Source organism: Sturnus vulgaris, chromosome 28 (assembly GCF_052056855.1).
Source record: "Sturnus vulgaris isolate bStuVul1 chromosome 28, bStuVul1.hap1, whole genome shotgun sequence".
NCBI classification, from domain to species: domain Eukaryota; kingdom Metazoa; phylum Chordata; class Aves; order Passeriformes; family Sturnidae; genus Sturnus; species Sturnus vulgaris.
Genome location: NC_142270.1, coordinates 2,024,135 through 2,040,057, shown reverse-complemented (window position 1 = coordinate 2,040,057; position 15,923 = coordinate 2,024,135).

The following is a 15,923-nucleotide window of genomic DNA, read 5'->3' as shown; positions in this document are numbered from 1 at the left end:
GCTTGATGTCACAATTCTAGTTAGGAATCACAATTGCAGTTCAAGGCTTGAGGTCACAATGCCAGTTTGGAATCATAATTGCAGTTCAAGGCTTGAGGTCACAATGCCAGTGAGGAATCACAATTGCAGTTCAAGGCTTGAGGTCACAATTGCAGTCTGAGCTCACAATGCCAGTTAGGAATCACAATTGCAGTTCAAGGCTTGAGGTCACAATTGCAGTCTGAGCTCACAATGCCAGATAGGAATCACAATTGCAGTTGAAGGCTTGATGTCACAACGCCAGTTAGGAATCATAATTGCAGTTCAAGGCTTGAGGTCACAATTCCAGTGAGGAATCAGAATTGCAGTTCAAGGCTTGAGGTCACAATGCCAGTTTGGAATCACAATTGCTGTTCAAGGCTTGAGGTCACAATGCCAGTTAGGAATTACAATTTCAGTTCAAGGCTTGAGCTCACAATGCCAGTTAGGAATCACAATTGCAGTTCAAGGCTTGAGGTCACAATGCCAGTTAGGAATCACAATTGCAGTTCAAGGCTTGAGGTCACAATTCTAGTTAGGAATCATAATTGCAGTTCAAGGCTTGAGGTCACAATGCCAGTTTGGAATCATAATTGCAGTTCAAGGCTTGAGGTCACAATTCCAGTGAGGAATCAGGATTGCAGTTCAAGGCTTGAGGTCACAATGCCAGTTTGGAATCACAATTGCAGTTCAAGGCTTGAGGTCACAATGCCAGTTAGGAATTACAATTTCAGTTCAGGGCTTGAGCTCACAATGCCAGTTAGGAATCAAAATTGCAGTTCAAGGCTTGAGGTCCCAATTGCAGTCTGAGCTCACAATGCCAGTTAGGAATCACAATTGCAGTTCAAGGCTTGAGGTCACAATGCCAGTTAGGAATCACAATTGCAGTTCAAGGCTTGAGGTCACAATTGCAGTCTGAGCTCACAATGGCAGTTAGGAATCACAATTGCACTTCAAGGCTTGAGCTCACAATGCCAGTTTGGAATCACAATTGCAGTTCAAGGCTTGAGGTCAAAATTCCAGTGAGGAATCACAATTGCAGTTCAAGGCTTGATGTCACAATTCTAGTTAGGAATCACAATTGCAGTTCAAGGCTTGAGGTCACAATGCCAGTTTGGAATCATAATTGCAGTTCAAGGCTTGAGGTCACAATGCCAGTGAGGAATCACAATTGCAGTTCAAGGCTTGAGGTCACAATTGCAGTCTGAGCTCACAATGCCAGTTTGGAATCTCAATTGCAGTTCAAGGCTTGAGGTCACAATTGCAGTCTGAGCTCACAATGCCAGTTTGGTATCACAATTGCAGTTCAAGGCTTGAGGTCACAATTGCAGTCTGAGCTCACAATGCCAGTTAGGAATCACAATTGCAGTTGAAGGCTTGATGTCACAATGCCAGTTAGGAATCACAATTGCAGTTCAAAGCTTGAGGTCATAATTCCAGTTAGGAATCACAATTGCAGTTCAAGGCTTGAGGTCATAATTGCAGTCTGAGCTCACAATGCCAGTTAGGAATCACAATTGCAGTTGAAGGCTTGATGTCACAATGCCAGTTAGGAATCATAATTGCATTTCAAGGCTTGAGGTCATAATGCCAGTTAGGAATCACAATTGCAGTTGAAGGCTTGATGTCACAATGCCAATTAGGAATCACAATTGCAGTTCAAGGCTTGAGGTCACAATTGCAGTCTGAGCTCACAATGCCAGTTAGGAATCACAATTGCAGTTCAAGGCTTGAGGTCACAATGCCAGTTTGGAATCATAATTGCAGTTCAAGGCTTGAGGTCACAATTCCAGTGAGGAATCAGAATTGCAGTTCAAGGCTTGAGGTCACAATGGCAGTTTGGAATCACAATTGCAGTTCAAGGCTTGAGGTCCCAATTGCAGTCTGAGCTCACAATGCCAGTTAGGAATCACAATTGCAGTTCAAGGCTTGAGGTCCCAATTGCAGTCTGAGCTCACAATGCCAGTTAGGAATCACAATTGCAGTTCAAGGCTTGAGCTCACAATGCCAGTTTGGAATCACAATTGCAGTTCAAGGCTTGAGGTCAAAATTCCAGTGAGGAATCACAATTGCAGTTCAAGGCTTGATGTCACAATTCTAGTTAGGAATCACAATTGCAGTTCAAGGCTTGAGGTCACAATGCCAGTTTGGAATCATAATTGCAGTTCAAGGCTTGAGGTCACAATTCCAGTGAGGAATCAGAATTGCAGTTCAAGGCTTGAGGTCACAATGCCAGTGAGGAATCACAATTGCAGTTCAAGGCTTGATGTCACAATTGCAGTCTGAGCTCACAATGGCAGTTTGGAATCACAATTGCAGTTCAAGGCTTGAGGTCACAATTGCAGTCTGAGCTCACAATGGCAGTTTGGAATCACAATTGCAGTTCAAGGCTTGAGGTCACAATTGCAGTCTGAGCTCACAATGGCAGTTAGGAATCACAATTGCAGTTCAAGGCTTGAGGTCAAAATTCCAGTGAGGAATCACAATTGCAGTTCAAGGCTTGATGTCACAATTCTAGTTAGGAATCACAATTGCAGTTCAAGGCTTGAGGTCACAATGCCAGTTTGGAATCATAATTGCAGTTCAAGGCTTGAGGTCACAATGCCAGTGAGGAATCACAATTGCAGTTCAAGGCTTGAGGTCACAATTGCAGTCTGAGCTCACAATGGCAGTTAGGAATCACAATTGCAGTTCAAGGCTTGAGGTCACAATTGCAGTCTGAGCTCACAATGCCAGTTTGGAATCACAATTGCAGTTCAAGGCTTGAGGGCACAATTGCAGTCTGAGCTCACAATGCCAGTTAGGAATCACAATTGCAGTTCAAGGGTTGAGGTCACAATGCCAGTTTGGAATCATAATTGCAGTTCAAGGCTTGAGGTCACAATTCCAGTGAGGAATCAGAATTGCAGTTCAAGGCTTGAGGTCACAATGCCAGTTTGGAATCACAATTGCTGTTCAAGGCTTGAGGTCACAATGCCAGTTAGGAATTAAAATTTCAGTTCAAGACTTGAGCTCACAATGCCAGTGAGGAATCACAATTGCAGTTCAAGGCTTGAGGTCACAATTGCAGTCTGAGCTCACAATGGCAGTTAGGAATCACAATTGCAGTTCAAGGCTTGAGGTCACAATTGCAGTCTGAGCTCACAATGCCAGTTTGGAATCACAATTGCAGTTCAAGGCTTGAGGTCACAATTGCAGTCTGAGCTCACAATGCCAGTTAGGAATCACAATTGCAGTTGAAGGCTTGATGTCACAATGCCAGTTAGGAATCACAATTGCAGTTCAAGGCTTGAGGTCATAATGCCAGTTAGGAATCACAATTGCAGTTCAAGGCTTGAGGTCATAATTGCAGTCTGAGCTCACAATGCCAGTTAGGAATCACAATTGCAGTTGAAGGCTTGATGTCACAATGCCAATTAGGAATCACAATTGCAGTTCAAGGCTTGAGGTCATAATTGCAGTCTGAGCTCACAATGCCAGTTAGGAATCACAATTGCAGTTGAAGGCTTGATGTCACAACGCCAGTTAGGAATCATAATTGCATTTCAAGGCTTGAGGTCATAATGCCAGTTAGGAATCACAATTGCAGTTCAAGGCTTGAGGTCATAATTGCAGTCTGAGCTCACAATGCCAGGTAGGAATCACAATTGCAGTTCAAGGCTTGAGGTCCCAATTGCAGTCTGAGCTCACAATGCCAGTTAGGAATCACAATTGCAGTTCAAGGCTTGAGGTCACAATTCCAGTCTGAGCTCACAATGGCAGTTAGGAATCACAATTGCAGTTCAAGGCTTGAGGTCACAATTGCAGTCTGAGCTCACAATGCCAGTTAGGAATCACAATTGCAGTTCAAGGCTTGAGGTCACAATTGCAGTCTGAGCACACAATGCCAGTTTGGAATCACAATTGCAGTTCAAGGCTTGAGCTCACAATTGCAGTCTGAGCTCACAATGCCAGTTAGGAATCACAATTGCAGTTCAAGGCTTGAGCTCACAATGCCAGTTAGGAATCACAATTGCAGTTCAAGGCTTGAGGTCACAATGCCAGTGAGGAATCACAATTGCAGTTCAAGGCTTGAGGTCACAATACCAGTGAGGAATCACAATTGCAGTTCAAGGCTTGACGTCACAATGCCAGTTAGGAATCACAATTGCAGTTCAAGGCTTGAGGTCACAATGGCAGTTAGGAATCACAATTGCAGTTCAAGGCTTGAGGTCACAGTGCCAGTTTGGAATCACAATTGCAGTTCAAGGCTTGAGGTCACAATTGCAGTCTGAGCTCACAATGGCAGTTTGGAATCACAATTGCAGTTCAAGGCTTAAGGTCACAAATGCAGTCTGAGCTCACAATGGCAGTTTGGAATCACAATTGCAGTTCAAGGCTTGATGTCACAATGCCAGTTAGGAATCACAATTGCAGTTCAAGGCTTGAGGTCACAATTCCAGTGAGGAATCACAATTGCAGTTCAAGGCTTGAGGTCACAATGCCAGTTAGGAATCACAATTGCAGTTCAAGGCTTGAGGTCACAATTCCAGTGAGGAATCACAATTGCAGTTCATGGCTTGAGGTCACAATGCCAGTGAGGAATCACAATTGCAGTTCAAGGCTTGAGGTCACAATTCCAGTGAGGAATCACAATTGCAGTTCAAGGCTTGAGGTCACAATGCCAGTTAGGAATCACAATTGCAGTTCAAGGCTTGAGGTCACAATTCCAGTGAGGAATCACAATTGCAGTTCATGGCTTGAGGTCACAATGCCAGTGAGGAATCACAATTGCAGTTCAAGGCTTGAGGTCACAATTCCAGTGAGGAATCACAATCGCAGTTCAAGGCTTGAGGTCACAAATGCAGTCTGAGCTCATAATGGCAGTTTGGAATCACAATTGCAGTTCAAGGCTTGAGGTCACAATGCCAGTTAGGAATCACAATTGCATTTCAAGGCTTGAGGTCACAATTGCAGTCTGAGCTCACAATGCCAGTTAGGAATCACAATTGCAGTTCAAGGCTTGAGGTCACAATTCCAGTTAGGAATCAGAATTGCAGTTCAAGGCTTGAGGTCACAATGCCAGTTTGGAATCACAATTGCAGTTCAAGGCTTGAGGTCACAATGCCAGTTAGGAATTACAATTTCAGTTCAAGGCTTGAGCTCACAATGCCAGTTAGGAATCACAATTGCAGTTCAAGGCTTGAGGTCCCAACTGCAGTCAGAGCTCACAATGCCAGTTAGGAATCACAATTGCAGTTCAAGGCTTGAGGTCCCAATTGCAGTCTGAGCTCACAATGCCAGTTAGGAATCACAATTGCAGTTCAAGGCTTGAGGTCACAATGCCAGTTAGGAATCACAATTGCAGTTCAAGGCTTGAGGTCACAATTGCAGTCTGAGCTCACAATGGCAGTTAGGAATCACAATTACAGTTCAAGGCTTGAGCTCACAATGCCAGTTTGGAATCACAATTGCAGTTCAAGGCTTGAGGTCAAAATTCCAGTGAGGAATCACAATTGCAGTTTAAGGCTTGATGTCACAATTCTAGTTAGGAATCACAATTGCAGTTCAAGGCTTTAGGTCACAATGCCAGTTTGGAATCATAATTGCAGTTCAAGGCTTGAGGTCACAATGCCAGTGAGGAATCACAATTGCAGTTCAAGGCTTGAGGTCACAATTGCAGTCTGAGCTCACAATGCCAGTTAGGATTCACAATTGCAGTTCAAGGCTTGAGGTCACAATTGCAGTCTGAGCTCACAATGCCAGTTTGGAATCACAATTGCAGTTCAAGGCTTGAGGTCACAATTGCAGTCTGAGCTCACAATGCCAGTTAGGAATCACAATTGCAGTTCAAGGCTTGAGGTCACAATGCCAGTTAGGAATCACAATTGCAGTTCAAGGCTTTAGGTCACAATTCCAGTTAGGAATCACAATTGCAGTTCAAGGCTTGAGGTCACAATGCCAGTTAGGAATCACAATTGCAGTTCAAGGCTTGAGGTCATAATTGCAGTCTGAGCTCACAATGCCAGTTAGGAATCACAATTGCAGTTGAAGGCTTGATGTCACAATGCCAGTTAGGAATCACAATTGCAGTTCAAGGCTTGAGGTCATAATTGCAGTCTGAGCTCACAATGCCAGTTAGGAATCACAATTGCAGTTGAAGGCTTGATGTCACAACGCCAGTTAGGAATCATAATTGCATTTCAAGGCTTGAGGTCATAATGCCAGTTAGGAATCACAATTGCAATTCAAGGCTTGAGGTCATAATTGCAGTCTGAGCTCACAATGCCAGTTAGGAATCACAATTGCAGTTCAAGGCTTGAGGTCCCAATTGCAGTCTGAGCTCACAATGCCAGTTTGGAATCATAATTGCAGTTCAAGGCTTGAGGTCACAATTCCAGTGAGGAATCACAATTGCAGTTCAAGGCTTGAGGTCACAATGGCAGTGACCAATCACAATTGCAGTTCAAGGCTTGATGTCACAATGCCAGTTAGGAATCACAATTTCAGTTCAAGGCTTGAGGTCACAAATGCAGTCTGAGCTCACAATGCCAGTTAGGAATCACAATTGCAGTTCAAGGCTTGAGGTCACAATTGCAGTCTGAGCTCACAATGGCAGTTTGGAATCACAATTGCAGTTCAAGGCTTGAGGTCACAATTGCAGTCTGAGCTCACAATGCCAGTTAGGAATCACAATTGCAGTTCAAGGCTTGAGGTCACAATTGCAGTCTGAGCTCACAATGCCAGTTTGGAATCACAATTGCAATTCAATGCTTGAGCTCACAGTTCCAGTTAGGAATCACAATTGCAGTTCAAGGCTTGAGGTCACAATTGCAGTCTGAGCTCACAATGCCAGTTAGGAATCACAATTGCAGTTCAAGGCTTGAGGTCACAATGTCAGTTTGGAATCACAATTGCAGTTCAAGCCTTGAGGACAAAATTCCAGTGAGGAATCACAATTGCAGTTCAAGGCTTGAGGTCACAATTGCAGTCTGAGCTCACAATGCCAGTTAGGAATCACAATTGCAGTTCAAGGCTTGAGGTCACAATTGCAGTCTGAGCTCACAATGCCAGTTAGGAATCACAATTGCAGTTCAAGGCTTGAGGTCACAATGCCAGTTAGGAATCACAATTGCAGTTCAAGGCTTTAGGTCACAATTCCAGTTAGGAATCACAATTGCAGTTCAAGGCTTGATGTCACAATGCCAGTTAGGAATCACAATTGCAGTTCAAGCCTTGAGGTCACAATGCCAGTTAGGAATCACAATTGCAGTTCAAGGCTTGAGGTCACAATGCCAGTTTGGAATCACAATTGCAGTTCAAGGCTAGATGTCACAATGCCAGTTAGGAATCACAATTGCAGTTCAAGGCTTTAGGTCACAATTCCAGTTAGGAATCACAATTGCAGTTCAAGGCTTGATGTCACAATGCCAGTTAGGAATCACAATTGCAGTTCAAGGCTTGAGGTCACAATGCCAGTGATCAATCACAATTGCATTTCAAGGCTTGAGCTCGTAATGCCAGTTTGGAATCTCAATTGCAGTTCAAGGCTTGAGGTCACAATTGCAGTCTGAGCTCACAATGCCAGTTAGGAATCACAATTGCAGTTCAAGGCTTGAGGTCCCAATTGCAGTCTGAGCTCACAACGCCAGTTAGGAATGACAATTTCAGTTCAAGGCTTGAGGTCACAATGCCAGTTAGGAATCACAATTTCAGTTCAAGGCTTGAGGTCACAATTGCAGTCTGAGCTCACAATGCCAGTTAGGAATCACAATTGCAGTTCAAGGCTTGAGGTCACAATTGCAGTCTGAGCTCACAATGGCAGTTTGGAATCACAATTGCAGTTCAAGGCTTGAGGTCACAATTCCAGTCTGAGCTCACAGTGCCAGTTAGGAATCACAACTGCAGTTCAAGGCTTGAGGTCACAATGCCAGTTAGGAATTACAATTTCAGTTCAAGGCTTGAGCTCACAATGCCAGTTTGGAATCACAATTGCAGTTCAAGGCTTGAGGTCACAATGCCAGTTAGGAATTACAATTTCAGTTCAAGGCTTGAGCTCACAATGCCAGTTTGGAATCACAATTGCAGTTCAAGGCTTGAGGTCACAATGCCAGTGAGGAATCACAATTGCAGTTCAAGGCTTGATGTCACAATGCCAGTTTGGAATCACAATTGCACTTCAAGGCTTGAGGTCACAATGCCAGTTAGGAATCACAATTGCAGTTCAGGGCTAGAGTTCACAATTGCAGTCTGAGCTCACAATGCCAGTTAGGAATCACAATTGCAGTTCAAGGCTTGAGGTCACAATTGCAGTCTGAGCTCACAATGCCAGTTAGGAATCACAATTGCAGTTCAAGGCTTGATGTCACAATGCCAGTGAGGAATCACAATTGCAGTTCAAGGCTTGAGGTCACAATGCCAGTTAGGAATCAAAATTGCAGTTCAAGGCTTGAGGTCACAATGCCAGTTTGGAATCACAATTTCAGTTCAAGGCTTGATGTCACAATGCCAGTTAGGAATCACAATTGCAGTTCAAGGCTTGAGCTCACAATGCCAGTTAGGAATCACAATTGCAGTTCAAGGCTTGAGGTCACAATTGCAGTCTGAGCTCACAATGCCAGTTAGGAATCACAATTGCAGTTCAAGGCTTGAGGTCACAATTCCAGTTAGGAATCAGAATTGCAGTTCAAGGCTTGAGGTCACAATGCCAGTTTGGAATCACAATTGCAGTTCAAGGCTTGAGGTCACAATGCCAGTTAGGAATTACAATTTTAGTTCAAGGCTTGAGCTCACAATGCCAGTTAGGAATCACAATTGCAGTTCAAGGCTTGAGGTCACAATGCCAGTTTGGAATCACAATTGCTGTTCAAGGCTTGAGGTCACAATGCCAGTTTGGAATCACAATTGCAGTTCAAAGCTTGAGCTCACAATGCCAGTTAGGAATCACAATTGCAGTTCAAGGCTTGAGCTCACAATGCCAGTTAGGAATCACAATTGCAGTTCAAGGCTTGAGGTCACAATGCCAGTTAGGAATTACAATTTCAGTTCAAGGCTTGAGCTCACAATGCCAGTTTGGAATCACAATTGCAGTTCAAGGCTTGAGGTCACAATGCCAGTGAGGAATCACAATTGCAGTTCAAGGCTTGATGTCACAATGCCAGTTTGGAATCACAATTGCACTTCAAGGCTTGAGGTCACAATGCCAGTTAGGAATCACAATTGCAGTTCAGGGCTAGAGTTCACAATTGCAGTCTGAGCTCACAATGCCAGTTAGGAATCACAATTGCAGTTCAAGGCTTGAGGTCACAATTGCAGTCTGAGCTCACAATGCCAGTTAGGAATCACAATTGCAGTTCAAGGCTTGATGTCACAATGCCAGTGAGGAATCACAATTGCAGTTCAAGGCTTGAGGTCACAATGCCAGTTAGGAATCAAAATTGCAGTTCAAGGCTTGAGGTCACAATGCCAGTTTGGAATCACAATTTCAGTTCAAGGCTTGAGGTCACAATGCCAGTTAGGAATCACAATTGCAGTTCAAGGCTTGAGCTCACAATGCCAGTTAGGAATCACAATTGCAGTTCAAGGCTTGAGGTCACAATTGCAGTCTGAGCTCACAATGCCAGTTAGGAATCACAATTGCAGTTCAAGGCTTGAGGTCACAATTCCAGTTAGGAATCAGAATTGCAGTTCAAGGCTTGAGGTCACAATGCCAGTTTGGAATCACAATTGCAGTTCAAGGCTTGAGGTCACAATGCCAGTTAGGAATTACAATTTTAGTTCAAGGCTTGAGCTCACAATGCCAGTTAGGAATCACAATTGCAGTTCAAGGCTTGAGGTCACAATGCCAGTTTGGAATCACAATTGCTGTTCAAGGCTTGAGGTCACAATGCCAGTTTGGAATCACAATTGCAGTTCAAAGCTTGAGCTCACAATGCCAGTTAGGAATCACAATTGCAGTTCAAGGCTTGATGTCACAATGCCAGTTAGGAATCACAATTGCAGTTCAAGGCTTGAGGTCACAATGCCAGTTTGGAATCACAATTGCAGTTCAAGGCTTGAGGTCATAATGCCAGTTTGGAGTCACAATTGCATTTCAAGGCTTGAGCTCATAATGCCAGTTTGGAATCTCAATTGCAGTTCAAGGCTTGAGGTCACAATTGCAGTCTGAGCTCACAATGGCAGTTAGGAATCACAATTGCAGTTCAAGGCTTGAGGTCACAATTGCAGTCTGAGCTCACAATGCCAGATAGGAATCACAATTGCAGTTCAAGGCTTGAGGTCACAATTGCAGTCTGAGCTCACAATGCCAGTTAGGAATCACAATTGCAGTTCAAGGCTTGAGGTCACAATGCCAGTTAGGAATCACAATTGCAGTTCAAGGCTTGAGCTCACAATGCCAGTTAGGAATCACAATTTCAGTTCAAGGCTTGAGGTCACAATGCCAGTGAGGAATCACAATTGCAGTTCAAGGCTTGATGTCACAATGCCAGTTTGGAATCACAATTGCACTTCAAGGCTTGAGGTGACAATGCCAGTTAGGAATCACAATTGCAGTTCAAGGCTTGAGGTCACAATGCCAGTTTGGAATCACAATTGCAGTTCAAGGCTTGAGGTCACAATGCCAGTTTGGAATCACAATTGCAGTTCAAGGCTTGAGGTCACAATGCCAGTTAGGAATCACAATTGCAGTTCAAGGCTAGAGGTCACAAATGCAGTCTGAGCTCACAATGCCAGTTAGGAATCACAATTGCAGTTCAAGGCTAGAGGTCACAAATGCAGTCTGAGCTCACAATGGCAGTTTGGAATCAGAATTGCAGTTCAAGGCTTGAGGTCACAATTGCAGTCTGAGCTCACAATGCCAGTTAGGAATCACAATTGCAGTTCAAGGCTAGAGGTCACAAATGCAATCTGAGCTCACAATGCCAGTTAGGAATCACAATTGCAGTTCAAGGTTTGAGGTCACAATTGCAGTCTGAGCTCACAATGCCAGTTAGGAATCACAATTGCAGTTCAAGGCTTGAGGTCTCAATGCCAGTTAGGAATCACAATTGCAGTTCAAGGCTTGAGGTCACAATGCCAGTTTGGAATCACAATTGCAGTTCAAGGCTTGAGGTCACAATGCCAGTTAGGAATCACAATTGCAGTTCAAGGCTTGAGCTCACAATGCCAGTTAGGAATCACAATTTCAGTTCAAGGCTTGAGGTCACAATGCCAGTGAGGAATCACAATTGCAGTTCAAGGCTTGATGTCACAATGCCAGTTTGGAATCACAATTGCACTTCAAGGCTTGAGGTGACAATGCCAGTTAGGAATCACAATTGCAGTTCAAGGCTTGAGGTGACAATGCCAGTTAGGAATCACAATTGCAGTTCAAGGCTTGAGGTCACAATGCCAGTTTGGAATCACAATTGCAGTTCAAGGCTTGAGGTCACAATGCCAGTTTGGAATCACAATTGCAGTTCAAGGCTTGAGGTCACAATGCCAGTTAGGAATCACAATTGCAGTTCAGGGCTAGAGTTCACAATTGCAGTCTGAGCTCACAATGCCAGTTTGGAATCACAATTGCAGTTCAAGGCTAGAGGTCACAAATGCAGTCTGAGCTCACAATGCCAGTTAGGAATCACAATTGCAGTTCAAGGCTAGAGGTCACAAATGCAGTCTGAGCTCACAATGGCAGTTTGGAATCAGAATTGCAGTTCAAGGCTTGAGGTCACAATTGCAGTCTGAGCTCACAATGCCAGTTAGGAATCACAATTGCAGTTCAAGGCTAGAGGTCACAAATGCAATCTGAGCTCACAATGCCAGTTAGGAATCACAATTGCAGTTCAAGGTTTGAGGTCACAATTGCAGTCTGAGCTCACAATGCCAGTTAGGAATCACAATTGCAGTTCAAGGCTTGAGGTCACAATTCCAGTGAGGAATCACAATTGCAGTTCAAGGCTTGAGGTCTCAATGCCAGTTAGGAATCACAATTGCAGTTCAAGGCTTGAGGTCACAATGCCAGTTTGGAATCACAATTGCAGTTCAAGGCTTGAGGTCACAATGCCAGTTAGGAATCACAATTGCAGTTCAAGGCTTGAGGTCACAATGCCAGTTAGGAATCACAATTGCAGTTCAAGGCTTGAGCTCACAATGCCAGTTAGGAATCACAATTGCAGTTCAAGGCTTGAGGTCACAATGCCAGTTAGGAATCACAATTGCAGTTCAAGGCTTGAGGTCACAATGCCAGTTTGGAATCACAATTGCAGTTCAAGGCTTGAGGTCACAATGCCAGTTAGGAATCACAATTGCAGTTCAAGGCTTGATGTCACAATGCCAGTTAGGAATCACAATTGCAGTTCAAGGCTTGAGGTCACAATGCCAGTTTGGAATCACAATTTCAGTTCAAGGCTTGATGTCACAATGCCAGTTAGGAATCACAATTGCAGTTCAAGGCTTGAGGTCACAATTGCAGTCTGAGCTCACAATGCCAGTTAGGAATCACAATTGCAGTTCAAGGCTTGAGGTCACAATTGCAGTCTGAGCTCACAATGCCAGTTAGGAATCACAATTGCAGTTCAAGGCTTGAGGTCACAATTGCAGTCTGAGCTCACAATGCCAGTTAGGAATCACAATTGCAGTTCAAGGCTTGAGGTCACAATTGCAGTCTGAGCTCACAATGGCAGTTTGGAATCACAATTGCAGTTCAAGGCTTGAGGTCACAATTGCAGTCTGAGCTCACAATGGCAGTTTGGAATCTCAATTGCAGTTCAAGGCTTGAGGTCACAATTGCAGTCTGAGCTCACAATGGCAGTTAGGAATCACAATTGCAGTTCAAGGCTTGAGGTCACAATGCCAGTTAGGAATTACAATTTCAGTTCAAGGCTTGAGCTCACAATGCCAGTTTGGAATCACAATTGCGGTTCAAGGCTTGAGGTCACAATGCCAGTTAGGAATCACAATTTCAGTTCAAGGCTTGAGGTCACAAATGCAGTCTGAGCTCACAATGCCAGTTAGGAATCACAATTGCAGTTCAAGGCTTGAGGTCACAATTGCAGTCTGAGCTCACAATGGCAGTTTGGAATCACAATTGCAGTTCAAGGCTTGAGGTCACAATTGCAGTCTGAGCTCACAATGCCAGTTAGGAATCACAATTGCAGTTCAAGGCTTGAGGTCACAATTGCAGTCTGAGCTCACAATGGCAGTTTGGAATCACAATTGCAGTTCAAGGCTTGAGGTCACAATTGCAGTCTGAGCTCACAATGGCAGTTTGGAATCACAATTGCAGTTCAAGGCTTGAGGTCACAATGCCAGTGAGGAATCACAATTGCAGTTCAAGGCTGGATGTCACAATGCCAGTTTGGAATCACAATTGCACTTCAAGGCTTGAGGACACAATGCCAGTTAGGAATCACAATTGCAGTTCAGGGCTAGAGTTCACAATTGCAGTGTGAGCTCACAATGCCAGTTAGGAATCACAATTGCAGTTCAAGGCTTGAGGTCACAATTGCAGTCTGAGCTCACAATGCCAGTTAGGAATCACAATTGCAGTTCAAGGCTTGATGTCACAATGCCAGTGAGGAATCACAATTGCAGTTCAAGGCTTGAGGTCACAATGCCAGTTAGGAATCAAAATTGCAGTTCAAGGCTTGAGGTCACAATGCCAGTTTGGAATCACAATTGCAGTTCAAGGCTTGAGGTCACAATTGCAGTCTGAGCTCACAATGGCAGTTTGGAATCACAATTGCAGTTCAAGGCTTGAGGTCACAATGCCAGTTTGGAATCACAATTTCAGTTCAAGGCTTGATGTCACAATGCCAGTTAGGAATCACAATTGCAGTTCAAGGCTTGAGGTCACAATTGCAGTCTGAGCTCACAATGCCAGTTAGGAATCACAATTGCAGTTCAAGGCTTGAGGTCACAATTGCAGTCTGAGCTCACAATGCCAGTTAGGAATCACAATTGCAGTTCAAGGCTTGAGGTCACAATTGCAGTCTGAGCTCACAATGCCAGTTAGGAATCACAATTGCAGTTCAAGGCCTGAGGTCACAATTGCAGTCTGAGCTCACAATGCCAGTTAGGAATCACAATTGCAGTTCAAGGCTTGAGGTCACAATTGCAGTCTGAGCTCACAATGCCAGTTTGGAATCACAATTGCAGTTCAAGGCTTGAGGTCACAATTGCAGTCTGAGCTCACAATGCCAGTTAGGAATCACAATTGCAGTTCAAGGCTTGAGGTCACAATTGCAGTCTGAGCTCACAATGCCAGTTAGGAATCACAATTGCAGTTCAAGGCTTGAGGTCACAATTGCAGTCTGAGCTCACAATGGCAGTTTGGAATCATAATTGCAGTTCAAGGCTTGCGGTCACAATTGCAGTCTGAGCTCACAATGCCAGTTAGGAATCACAATTGCAGTTCAAGGCTTGAGGTCACAATTGCAGTCTGAGCTCACAATGGCAGTTTGGAATCACAATTGCAGTTCAAGGCTTGAGGTCACAATGCCAGTTTGGAATCACAATTTCAGTTCAAGGCTTGATGTCACAATGCCAGTTAGGAATCACAATTGCAGTTCAAGGCTTGAGGTCACAATTGCAGTCTGAGCTCACAATGCCAGTTAGGAATCACAATTGCAGTTCAAGGCTTGAGGTCACAATTGCAGTCTGAGCTCACAATGCCAGTTAGGAATCACAATTGCAGTTCAAGGCTTGAGGTCACAATTGCAGTCTGAGCTCACAATGCCAGTTAGGAATCACAATTGCAGTTCAAGGCTTGAGGTCACAATTGCAGTCTGAGCTCACAATGGCAGTTTGGAATCACAATTGCAGTTCAAGGCTTGAGGTCACAATTGCAGTCTGAGCTCACAATGCCAGTTAGGAATCACAATTGCAGTTCAAGGCTTGAGGTCACAATTGCAGTCTGAGCTCACAATGCCAGTTAGGAATCACAATTGCAGTTCAAGGCTTGAGGTCACAATTGCAGTCTGAGCTCACAATGGCAGTTTGGAATCACAATTGCAGTTCAAGGCTTGAGGTCACAATTGCAGTCTGAGCTCACAATGCCAGTTAGGAATCACAATTGCAGTTCAAGGCTTGAGGTCACAATTGCAGTCTGAGCTCACAATGGCAGTTTGGAATCACAATTGCAGTTCAAGGCTTGAGGTCACAATTGCAGTCTGAGCTCACAATGGCAGTTTGGAATCACAAATGCAGTTCAAGACTTGAGGTCACAATTGCAGTCTGAGCTCACAATGGCAGTTAGGAACCACAATTGCAGTTCAAGGCTTGAGGTCAAAATTCCAGTGAGGAATCACAATTGCAGTTCAAGGCTTGATGTCACAATTCTAGTTAGGAATCACAATTGCAGTTCAAGGCTTGAGGTCACAATGCCAGTTTGGAATCATAATTGCAGTTCAAGGCTTGAGGTCACAATGCCAGTGAGGAATCACAATTGCAGTTCAAGGCTTGAGGTCACAATTGCAGTCTGAGCTCACAATGCCAGTTAGGAATCACAATTGCAGTTCAAGGCTTGAGGTCACAATTGCAGTCTGAGCTCACAATGCCAGTTAGGAATCACAATTGCAGTTGAAGGCTTGATGTCACAACGCCAGTTAGGAATCATAATTGCAGTTCAAGGCTTGAGGTCACAATTCCAGTGAGGAATCAGAATTGCAGTTCAAGGCTTGAGGTCACAATGCCAGTTTGGAATCACAATTGCTGTTCAAGGCTTGAGGTCACAATGCCAGTTAGGAATTACAATTTCAGTTCAAGGCTTGAGCTCACAATGCCAGTTAGGAATCACAATTGCAGTTCAAGGCTTGAGGTCCCAATTGCAGTCTGAGCTCACAATGCCAGTTAGGAATCACAATTGCAGTTCAAGGCTTGAGGTCACAATGCCAGTTAGGAATCACAATTGCAGTTCAAGGCTTGAGGTCACAATTCTAGTTAGG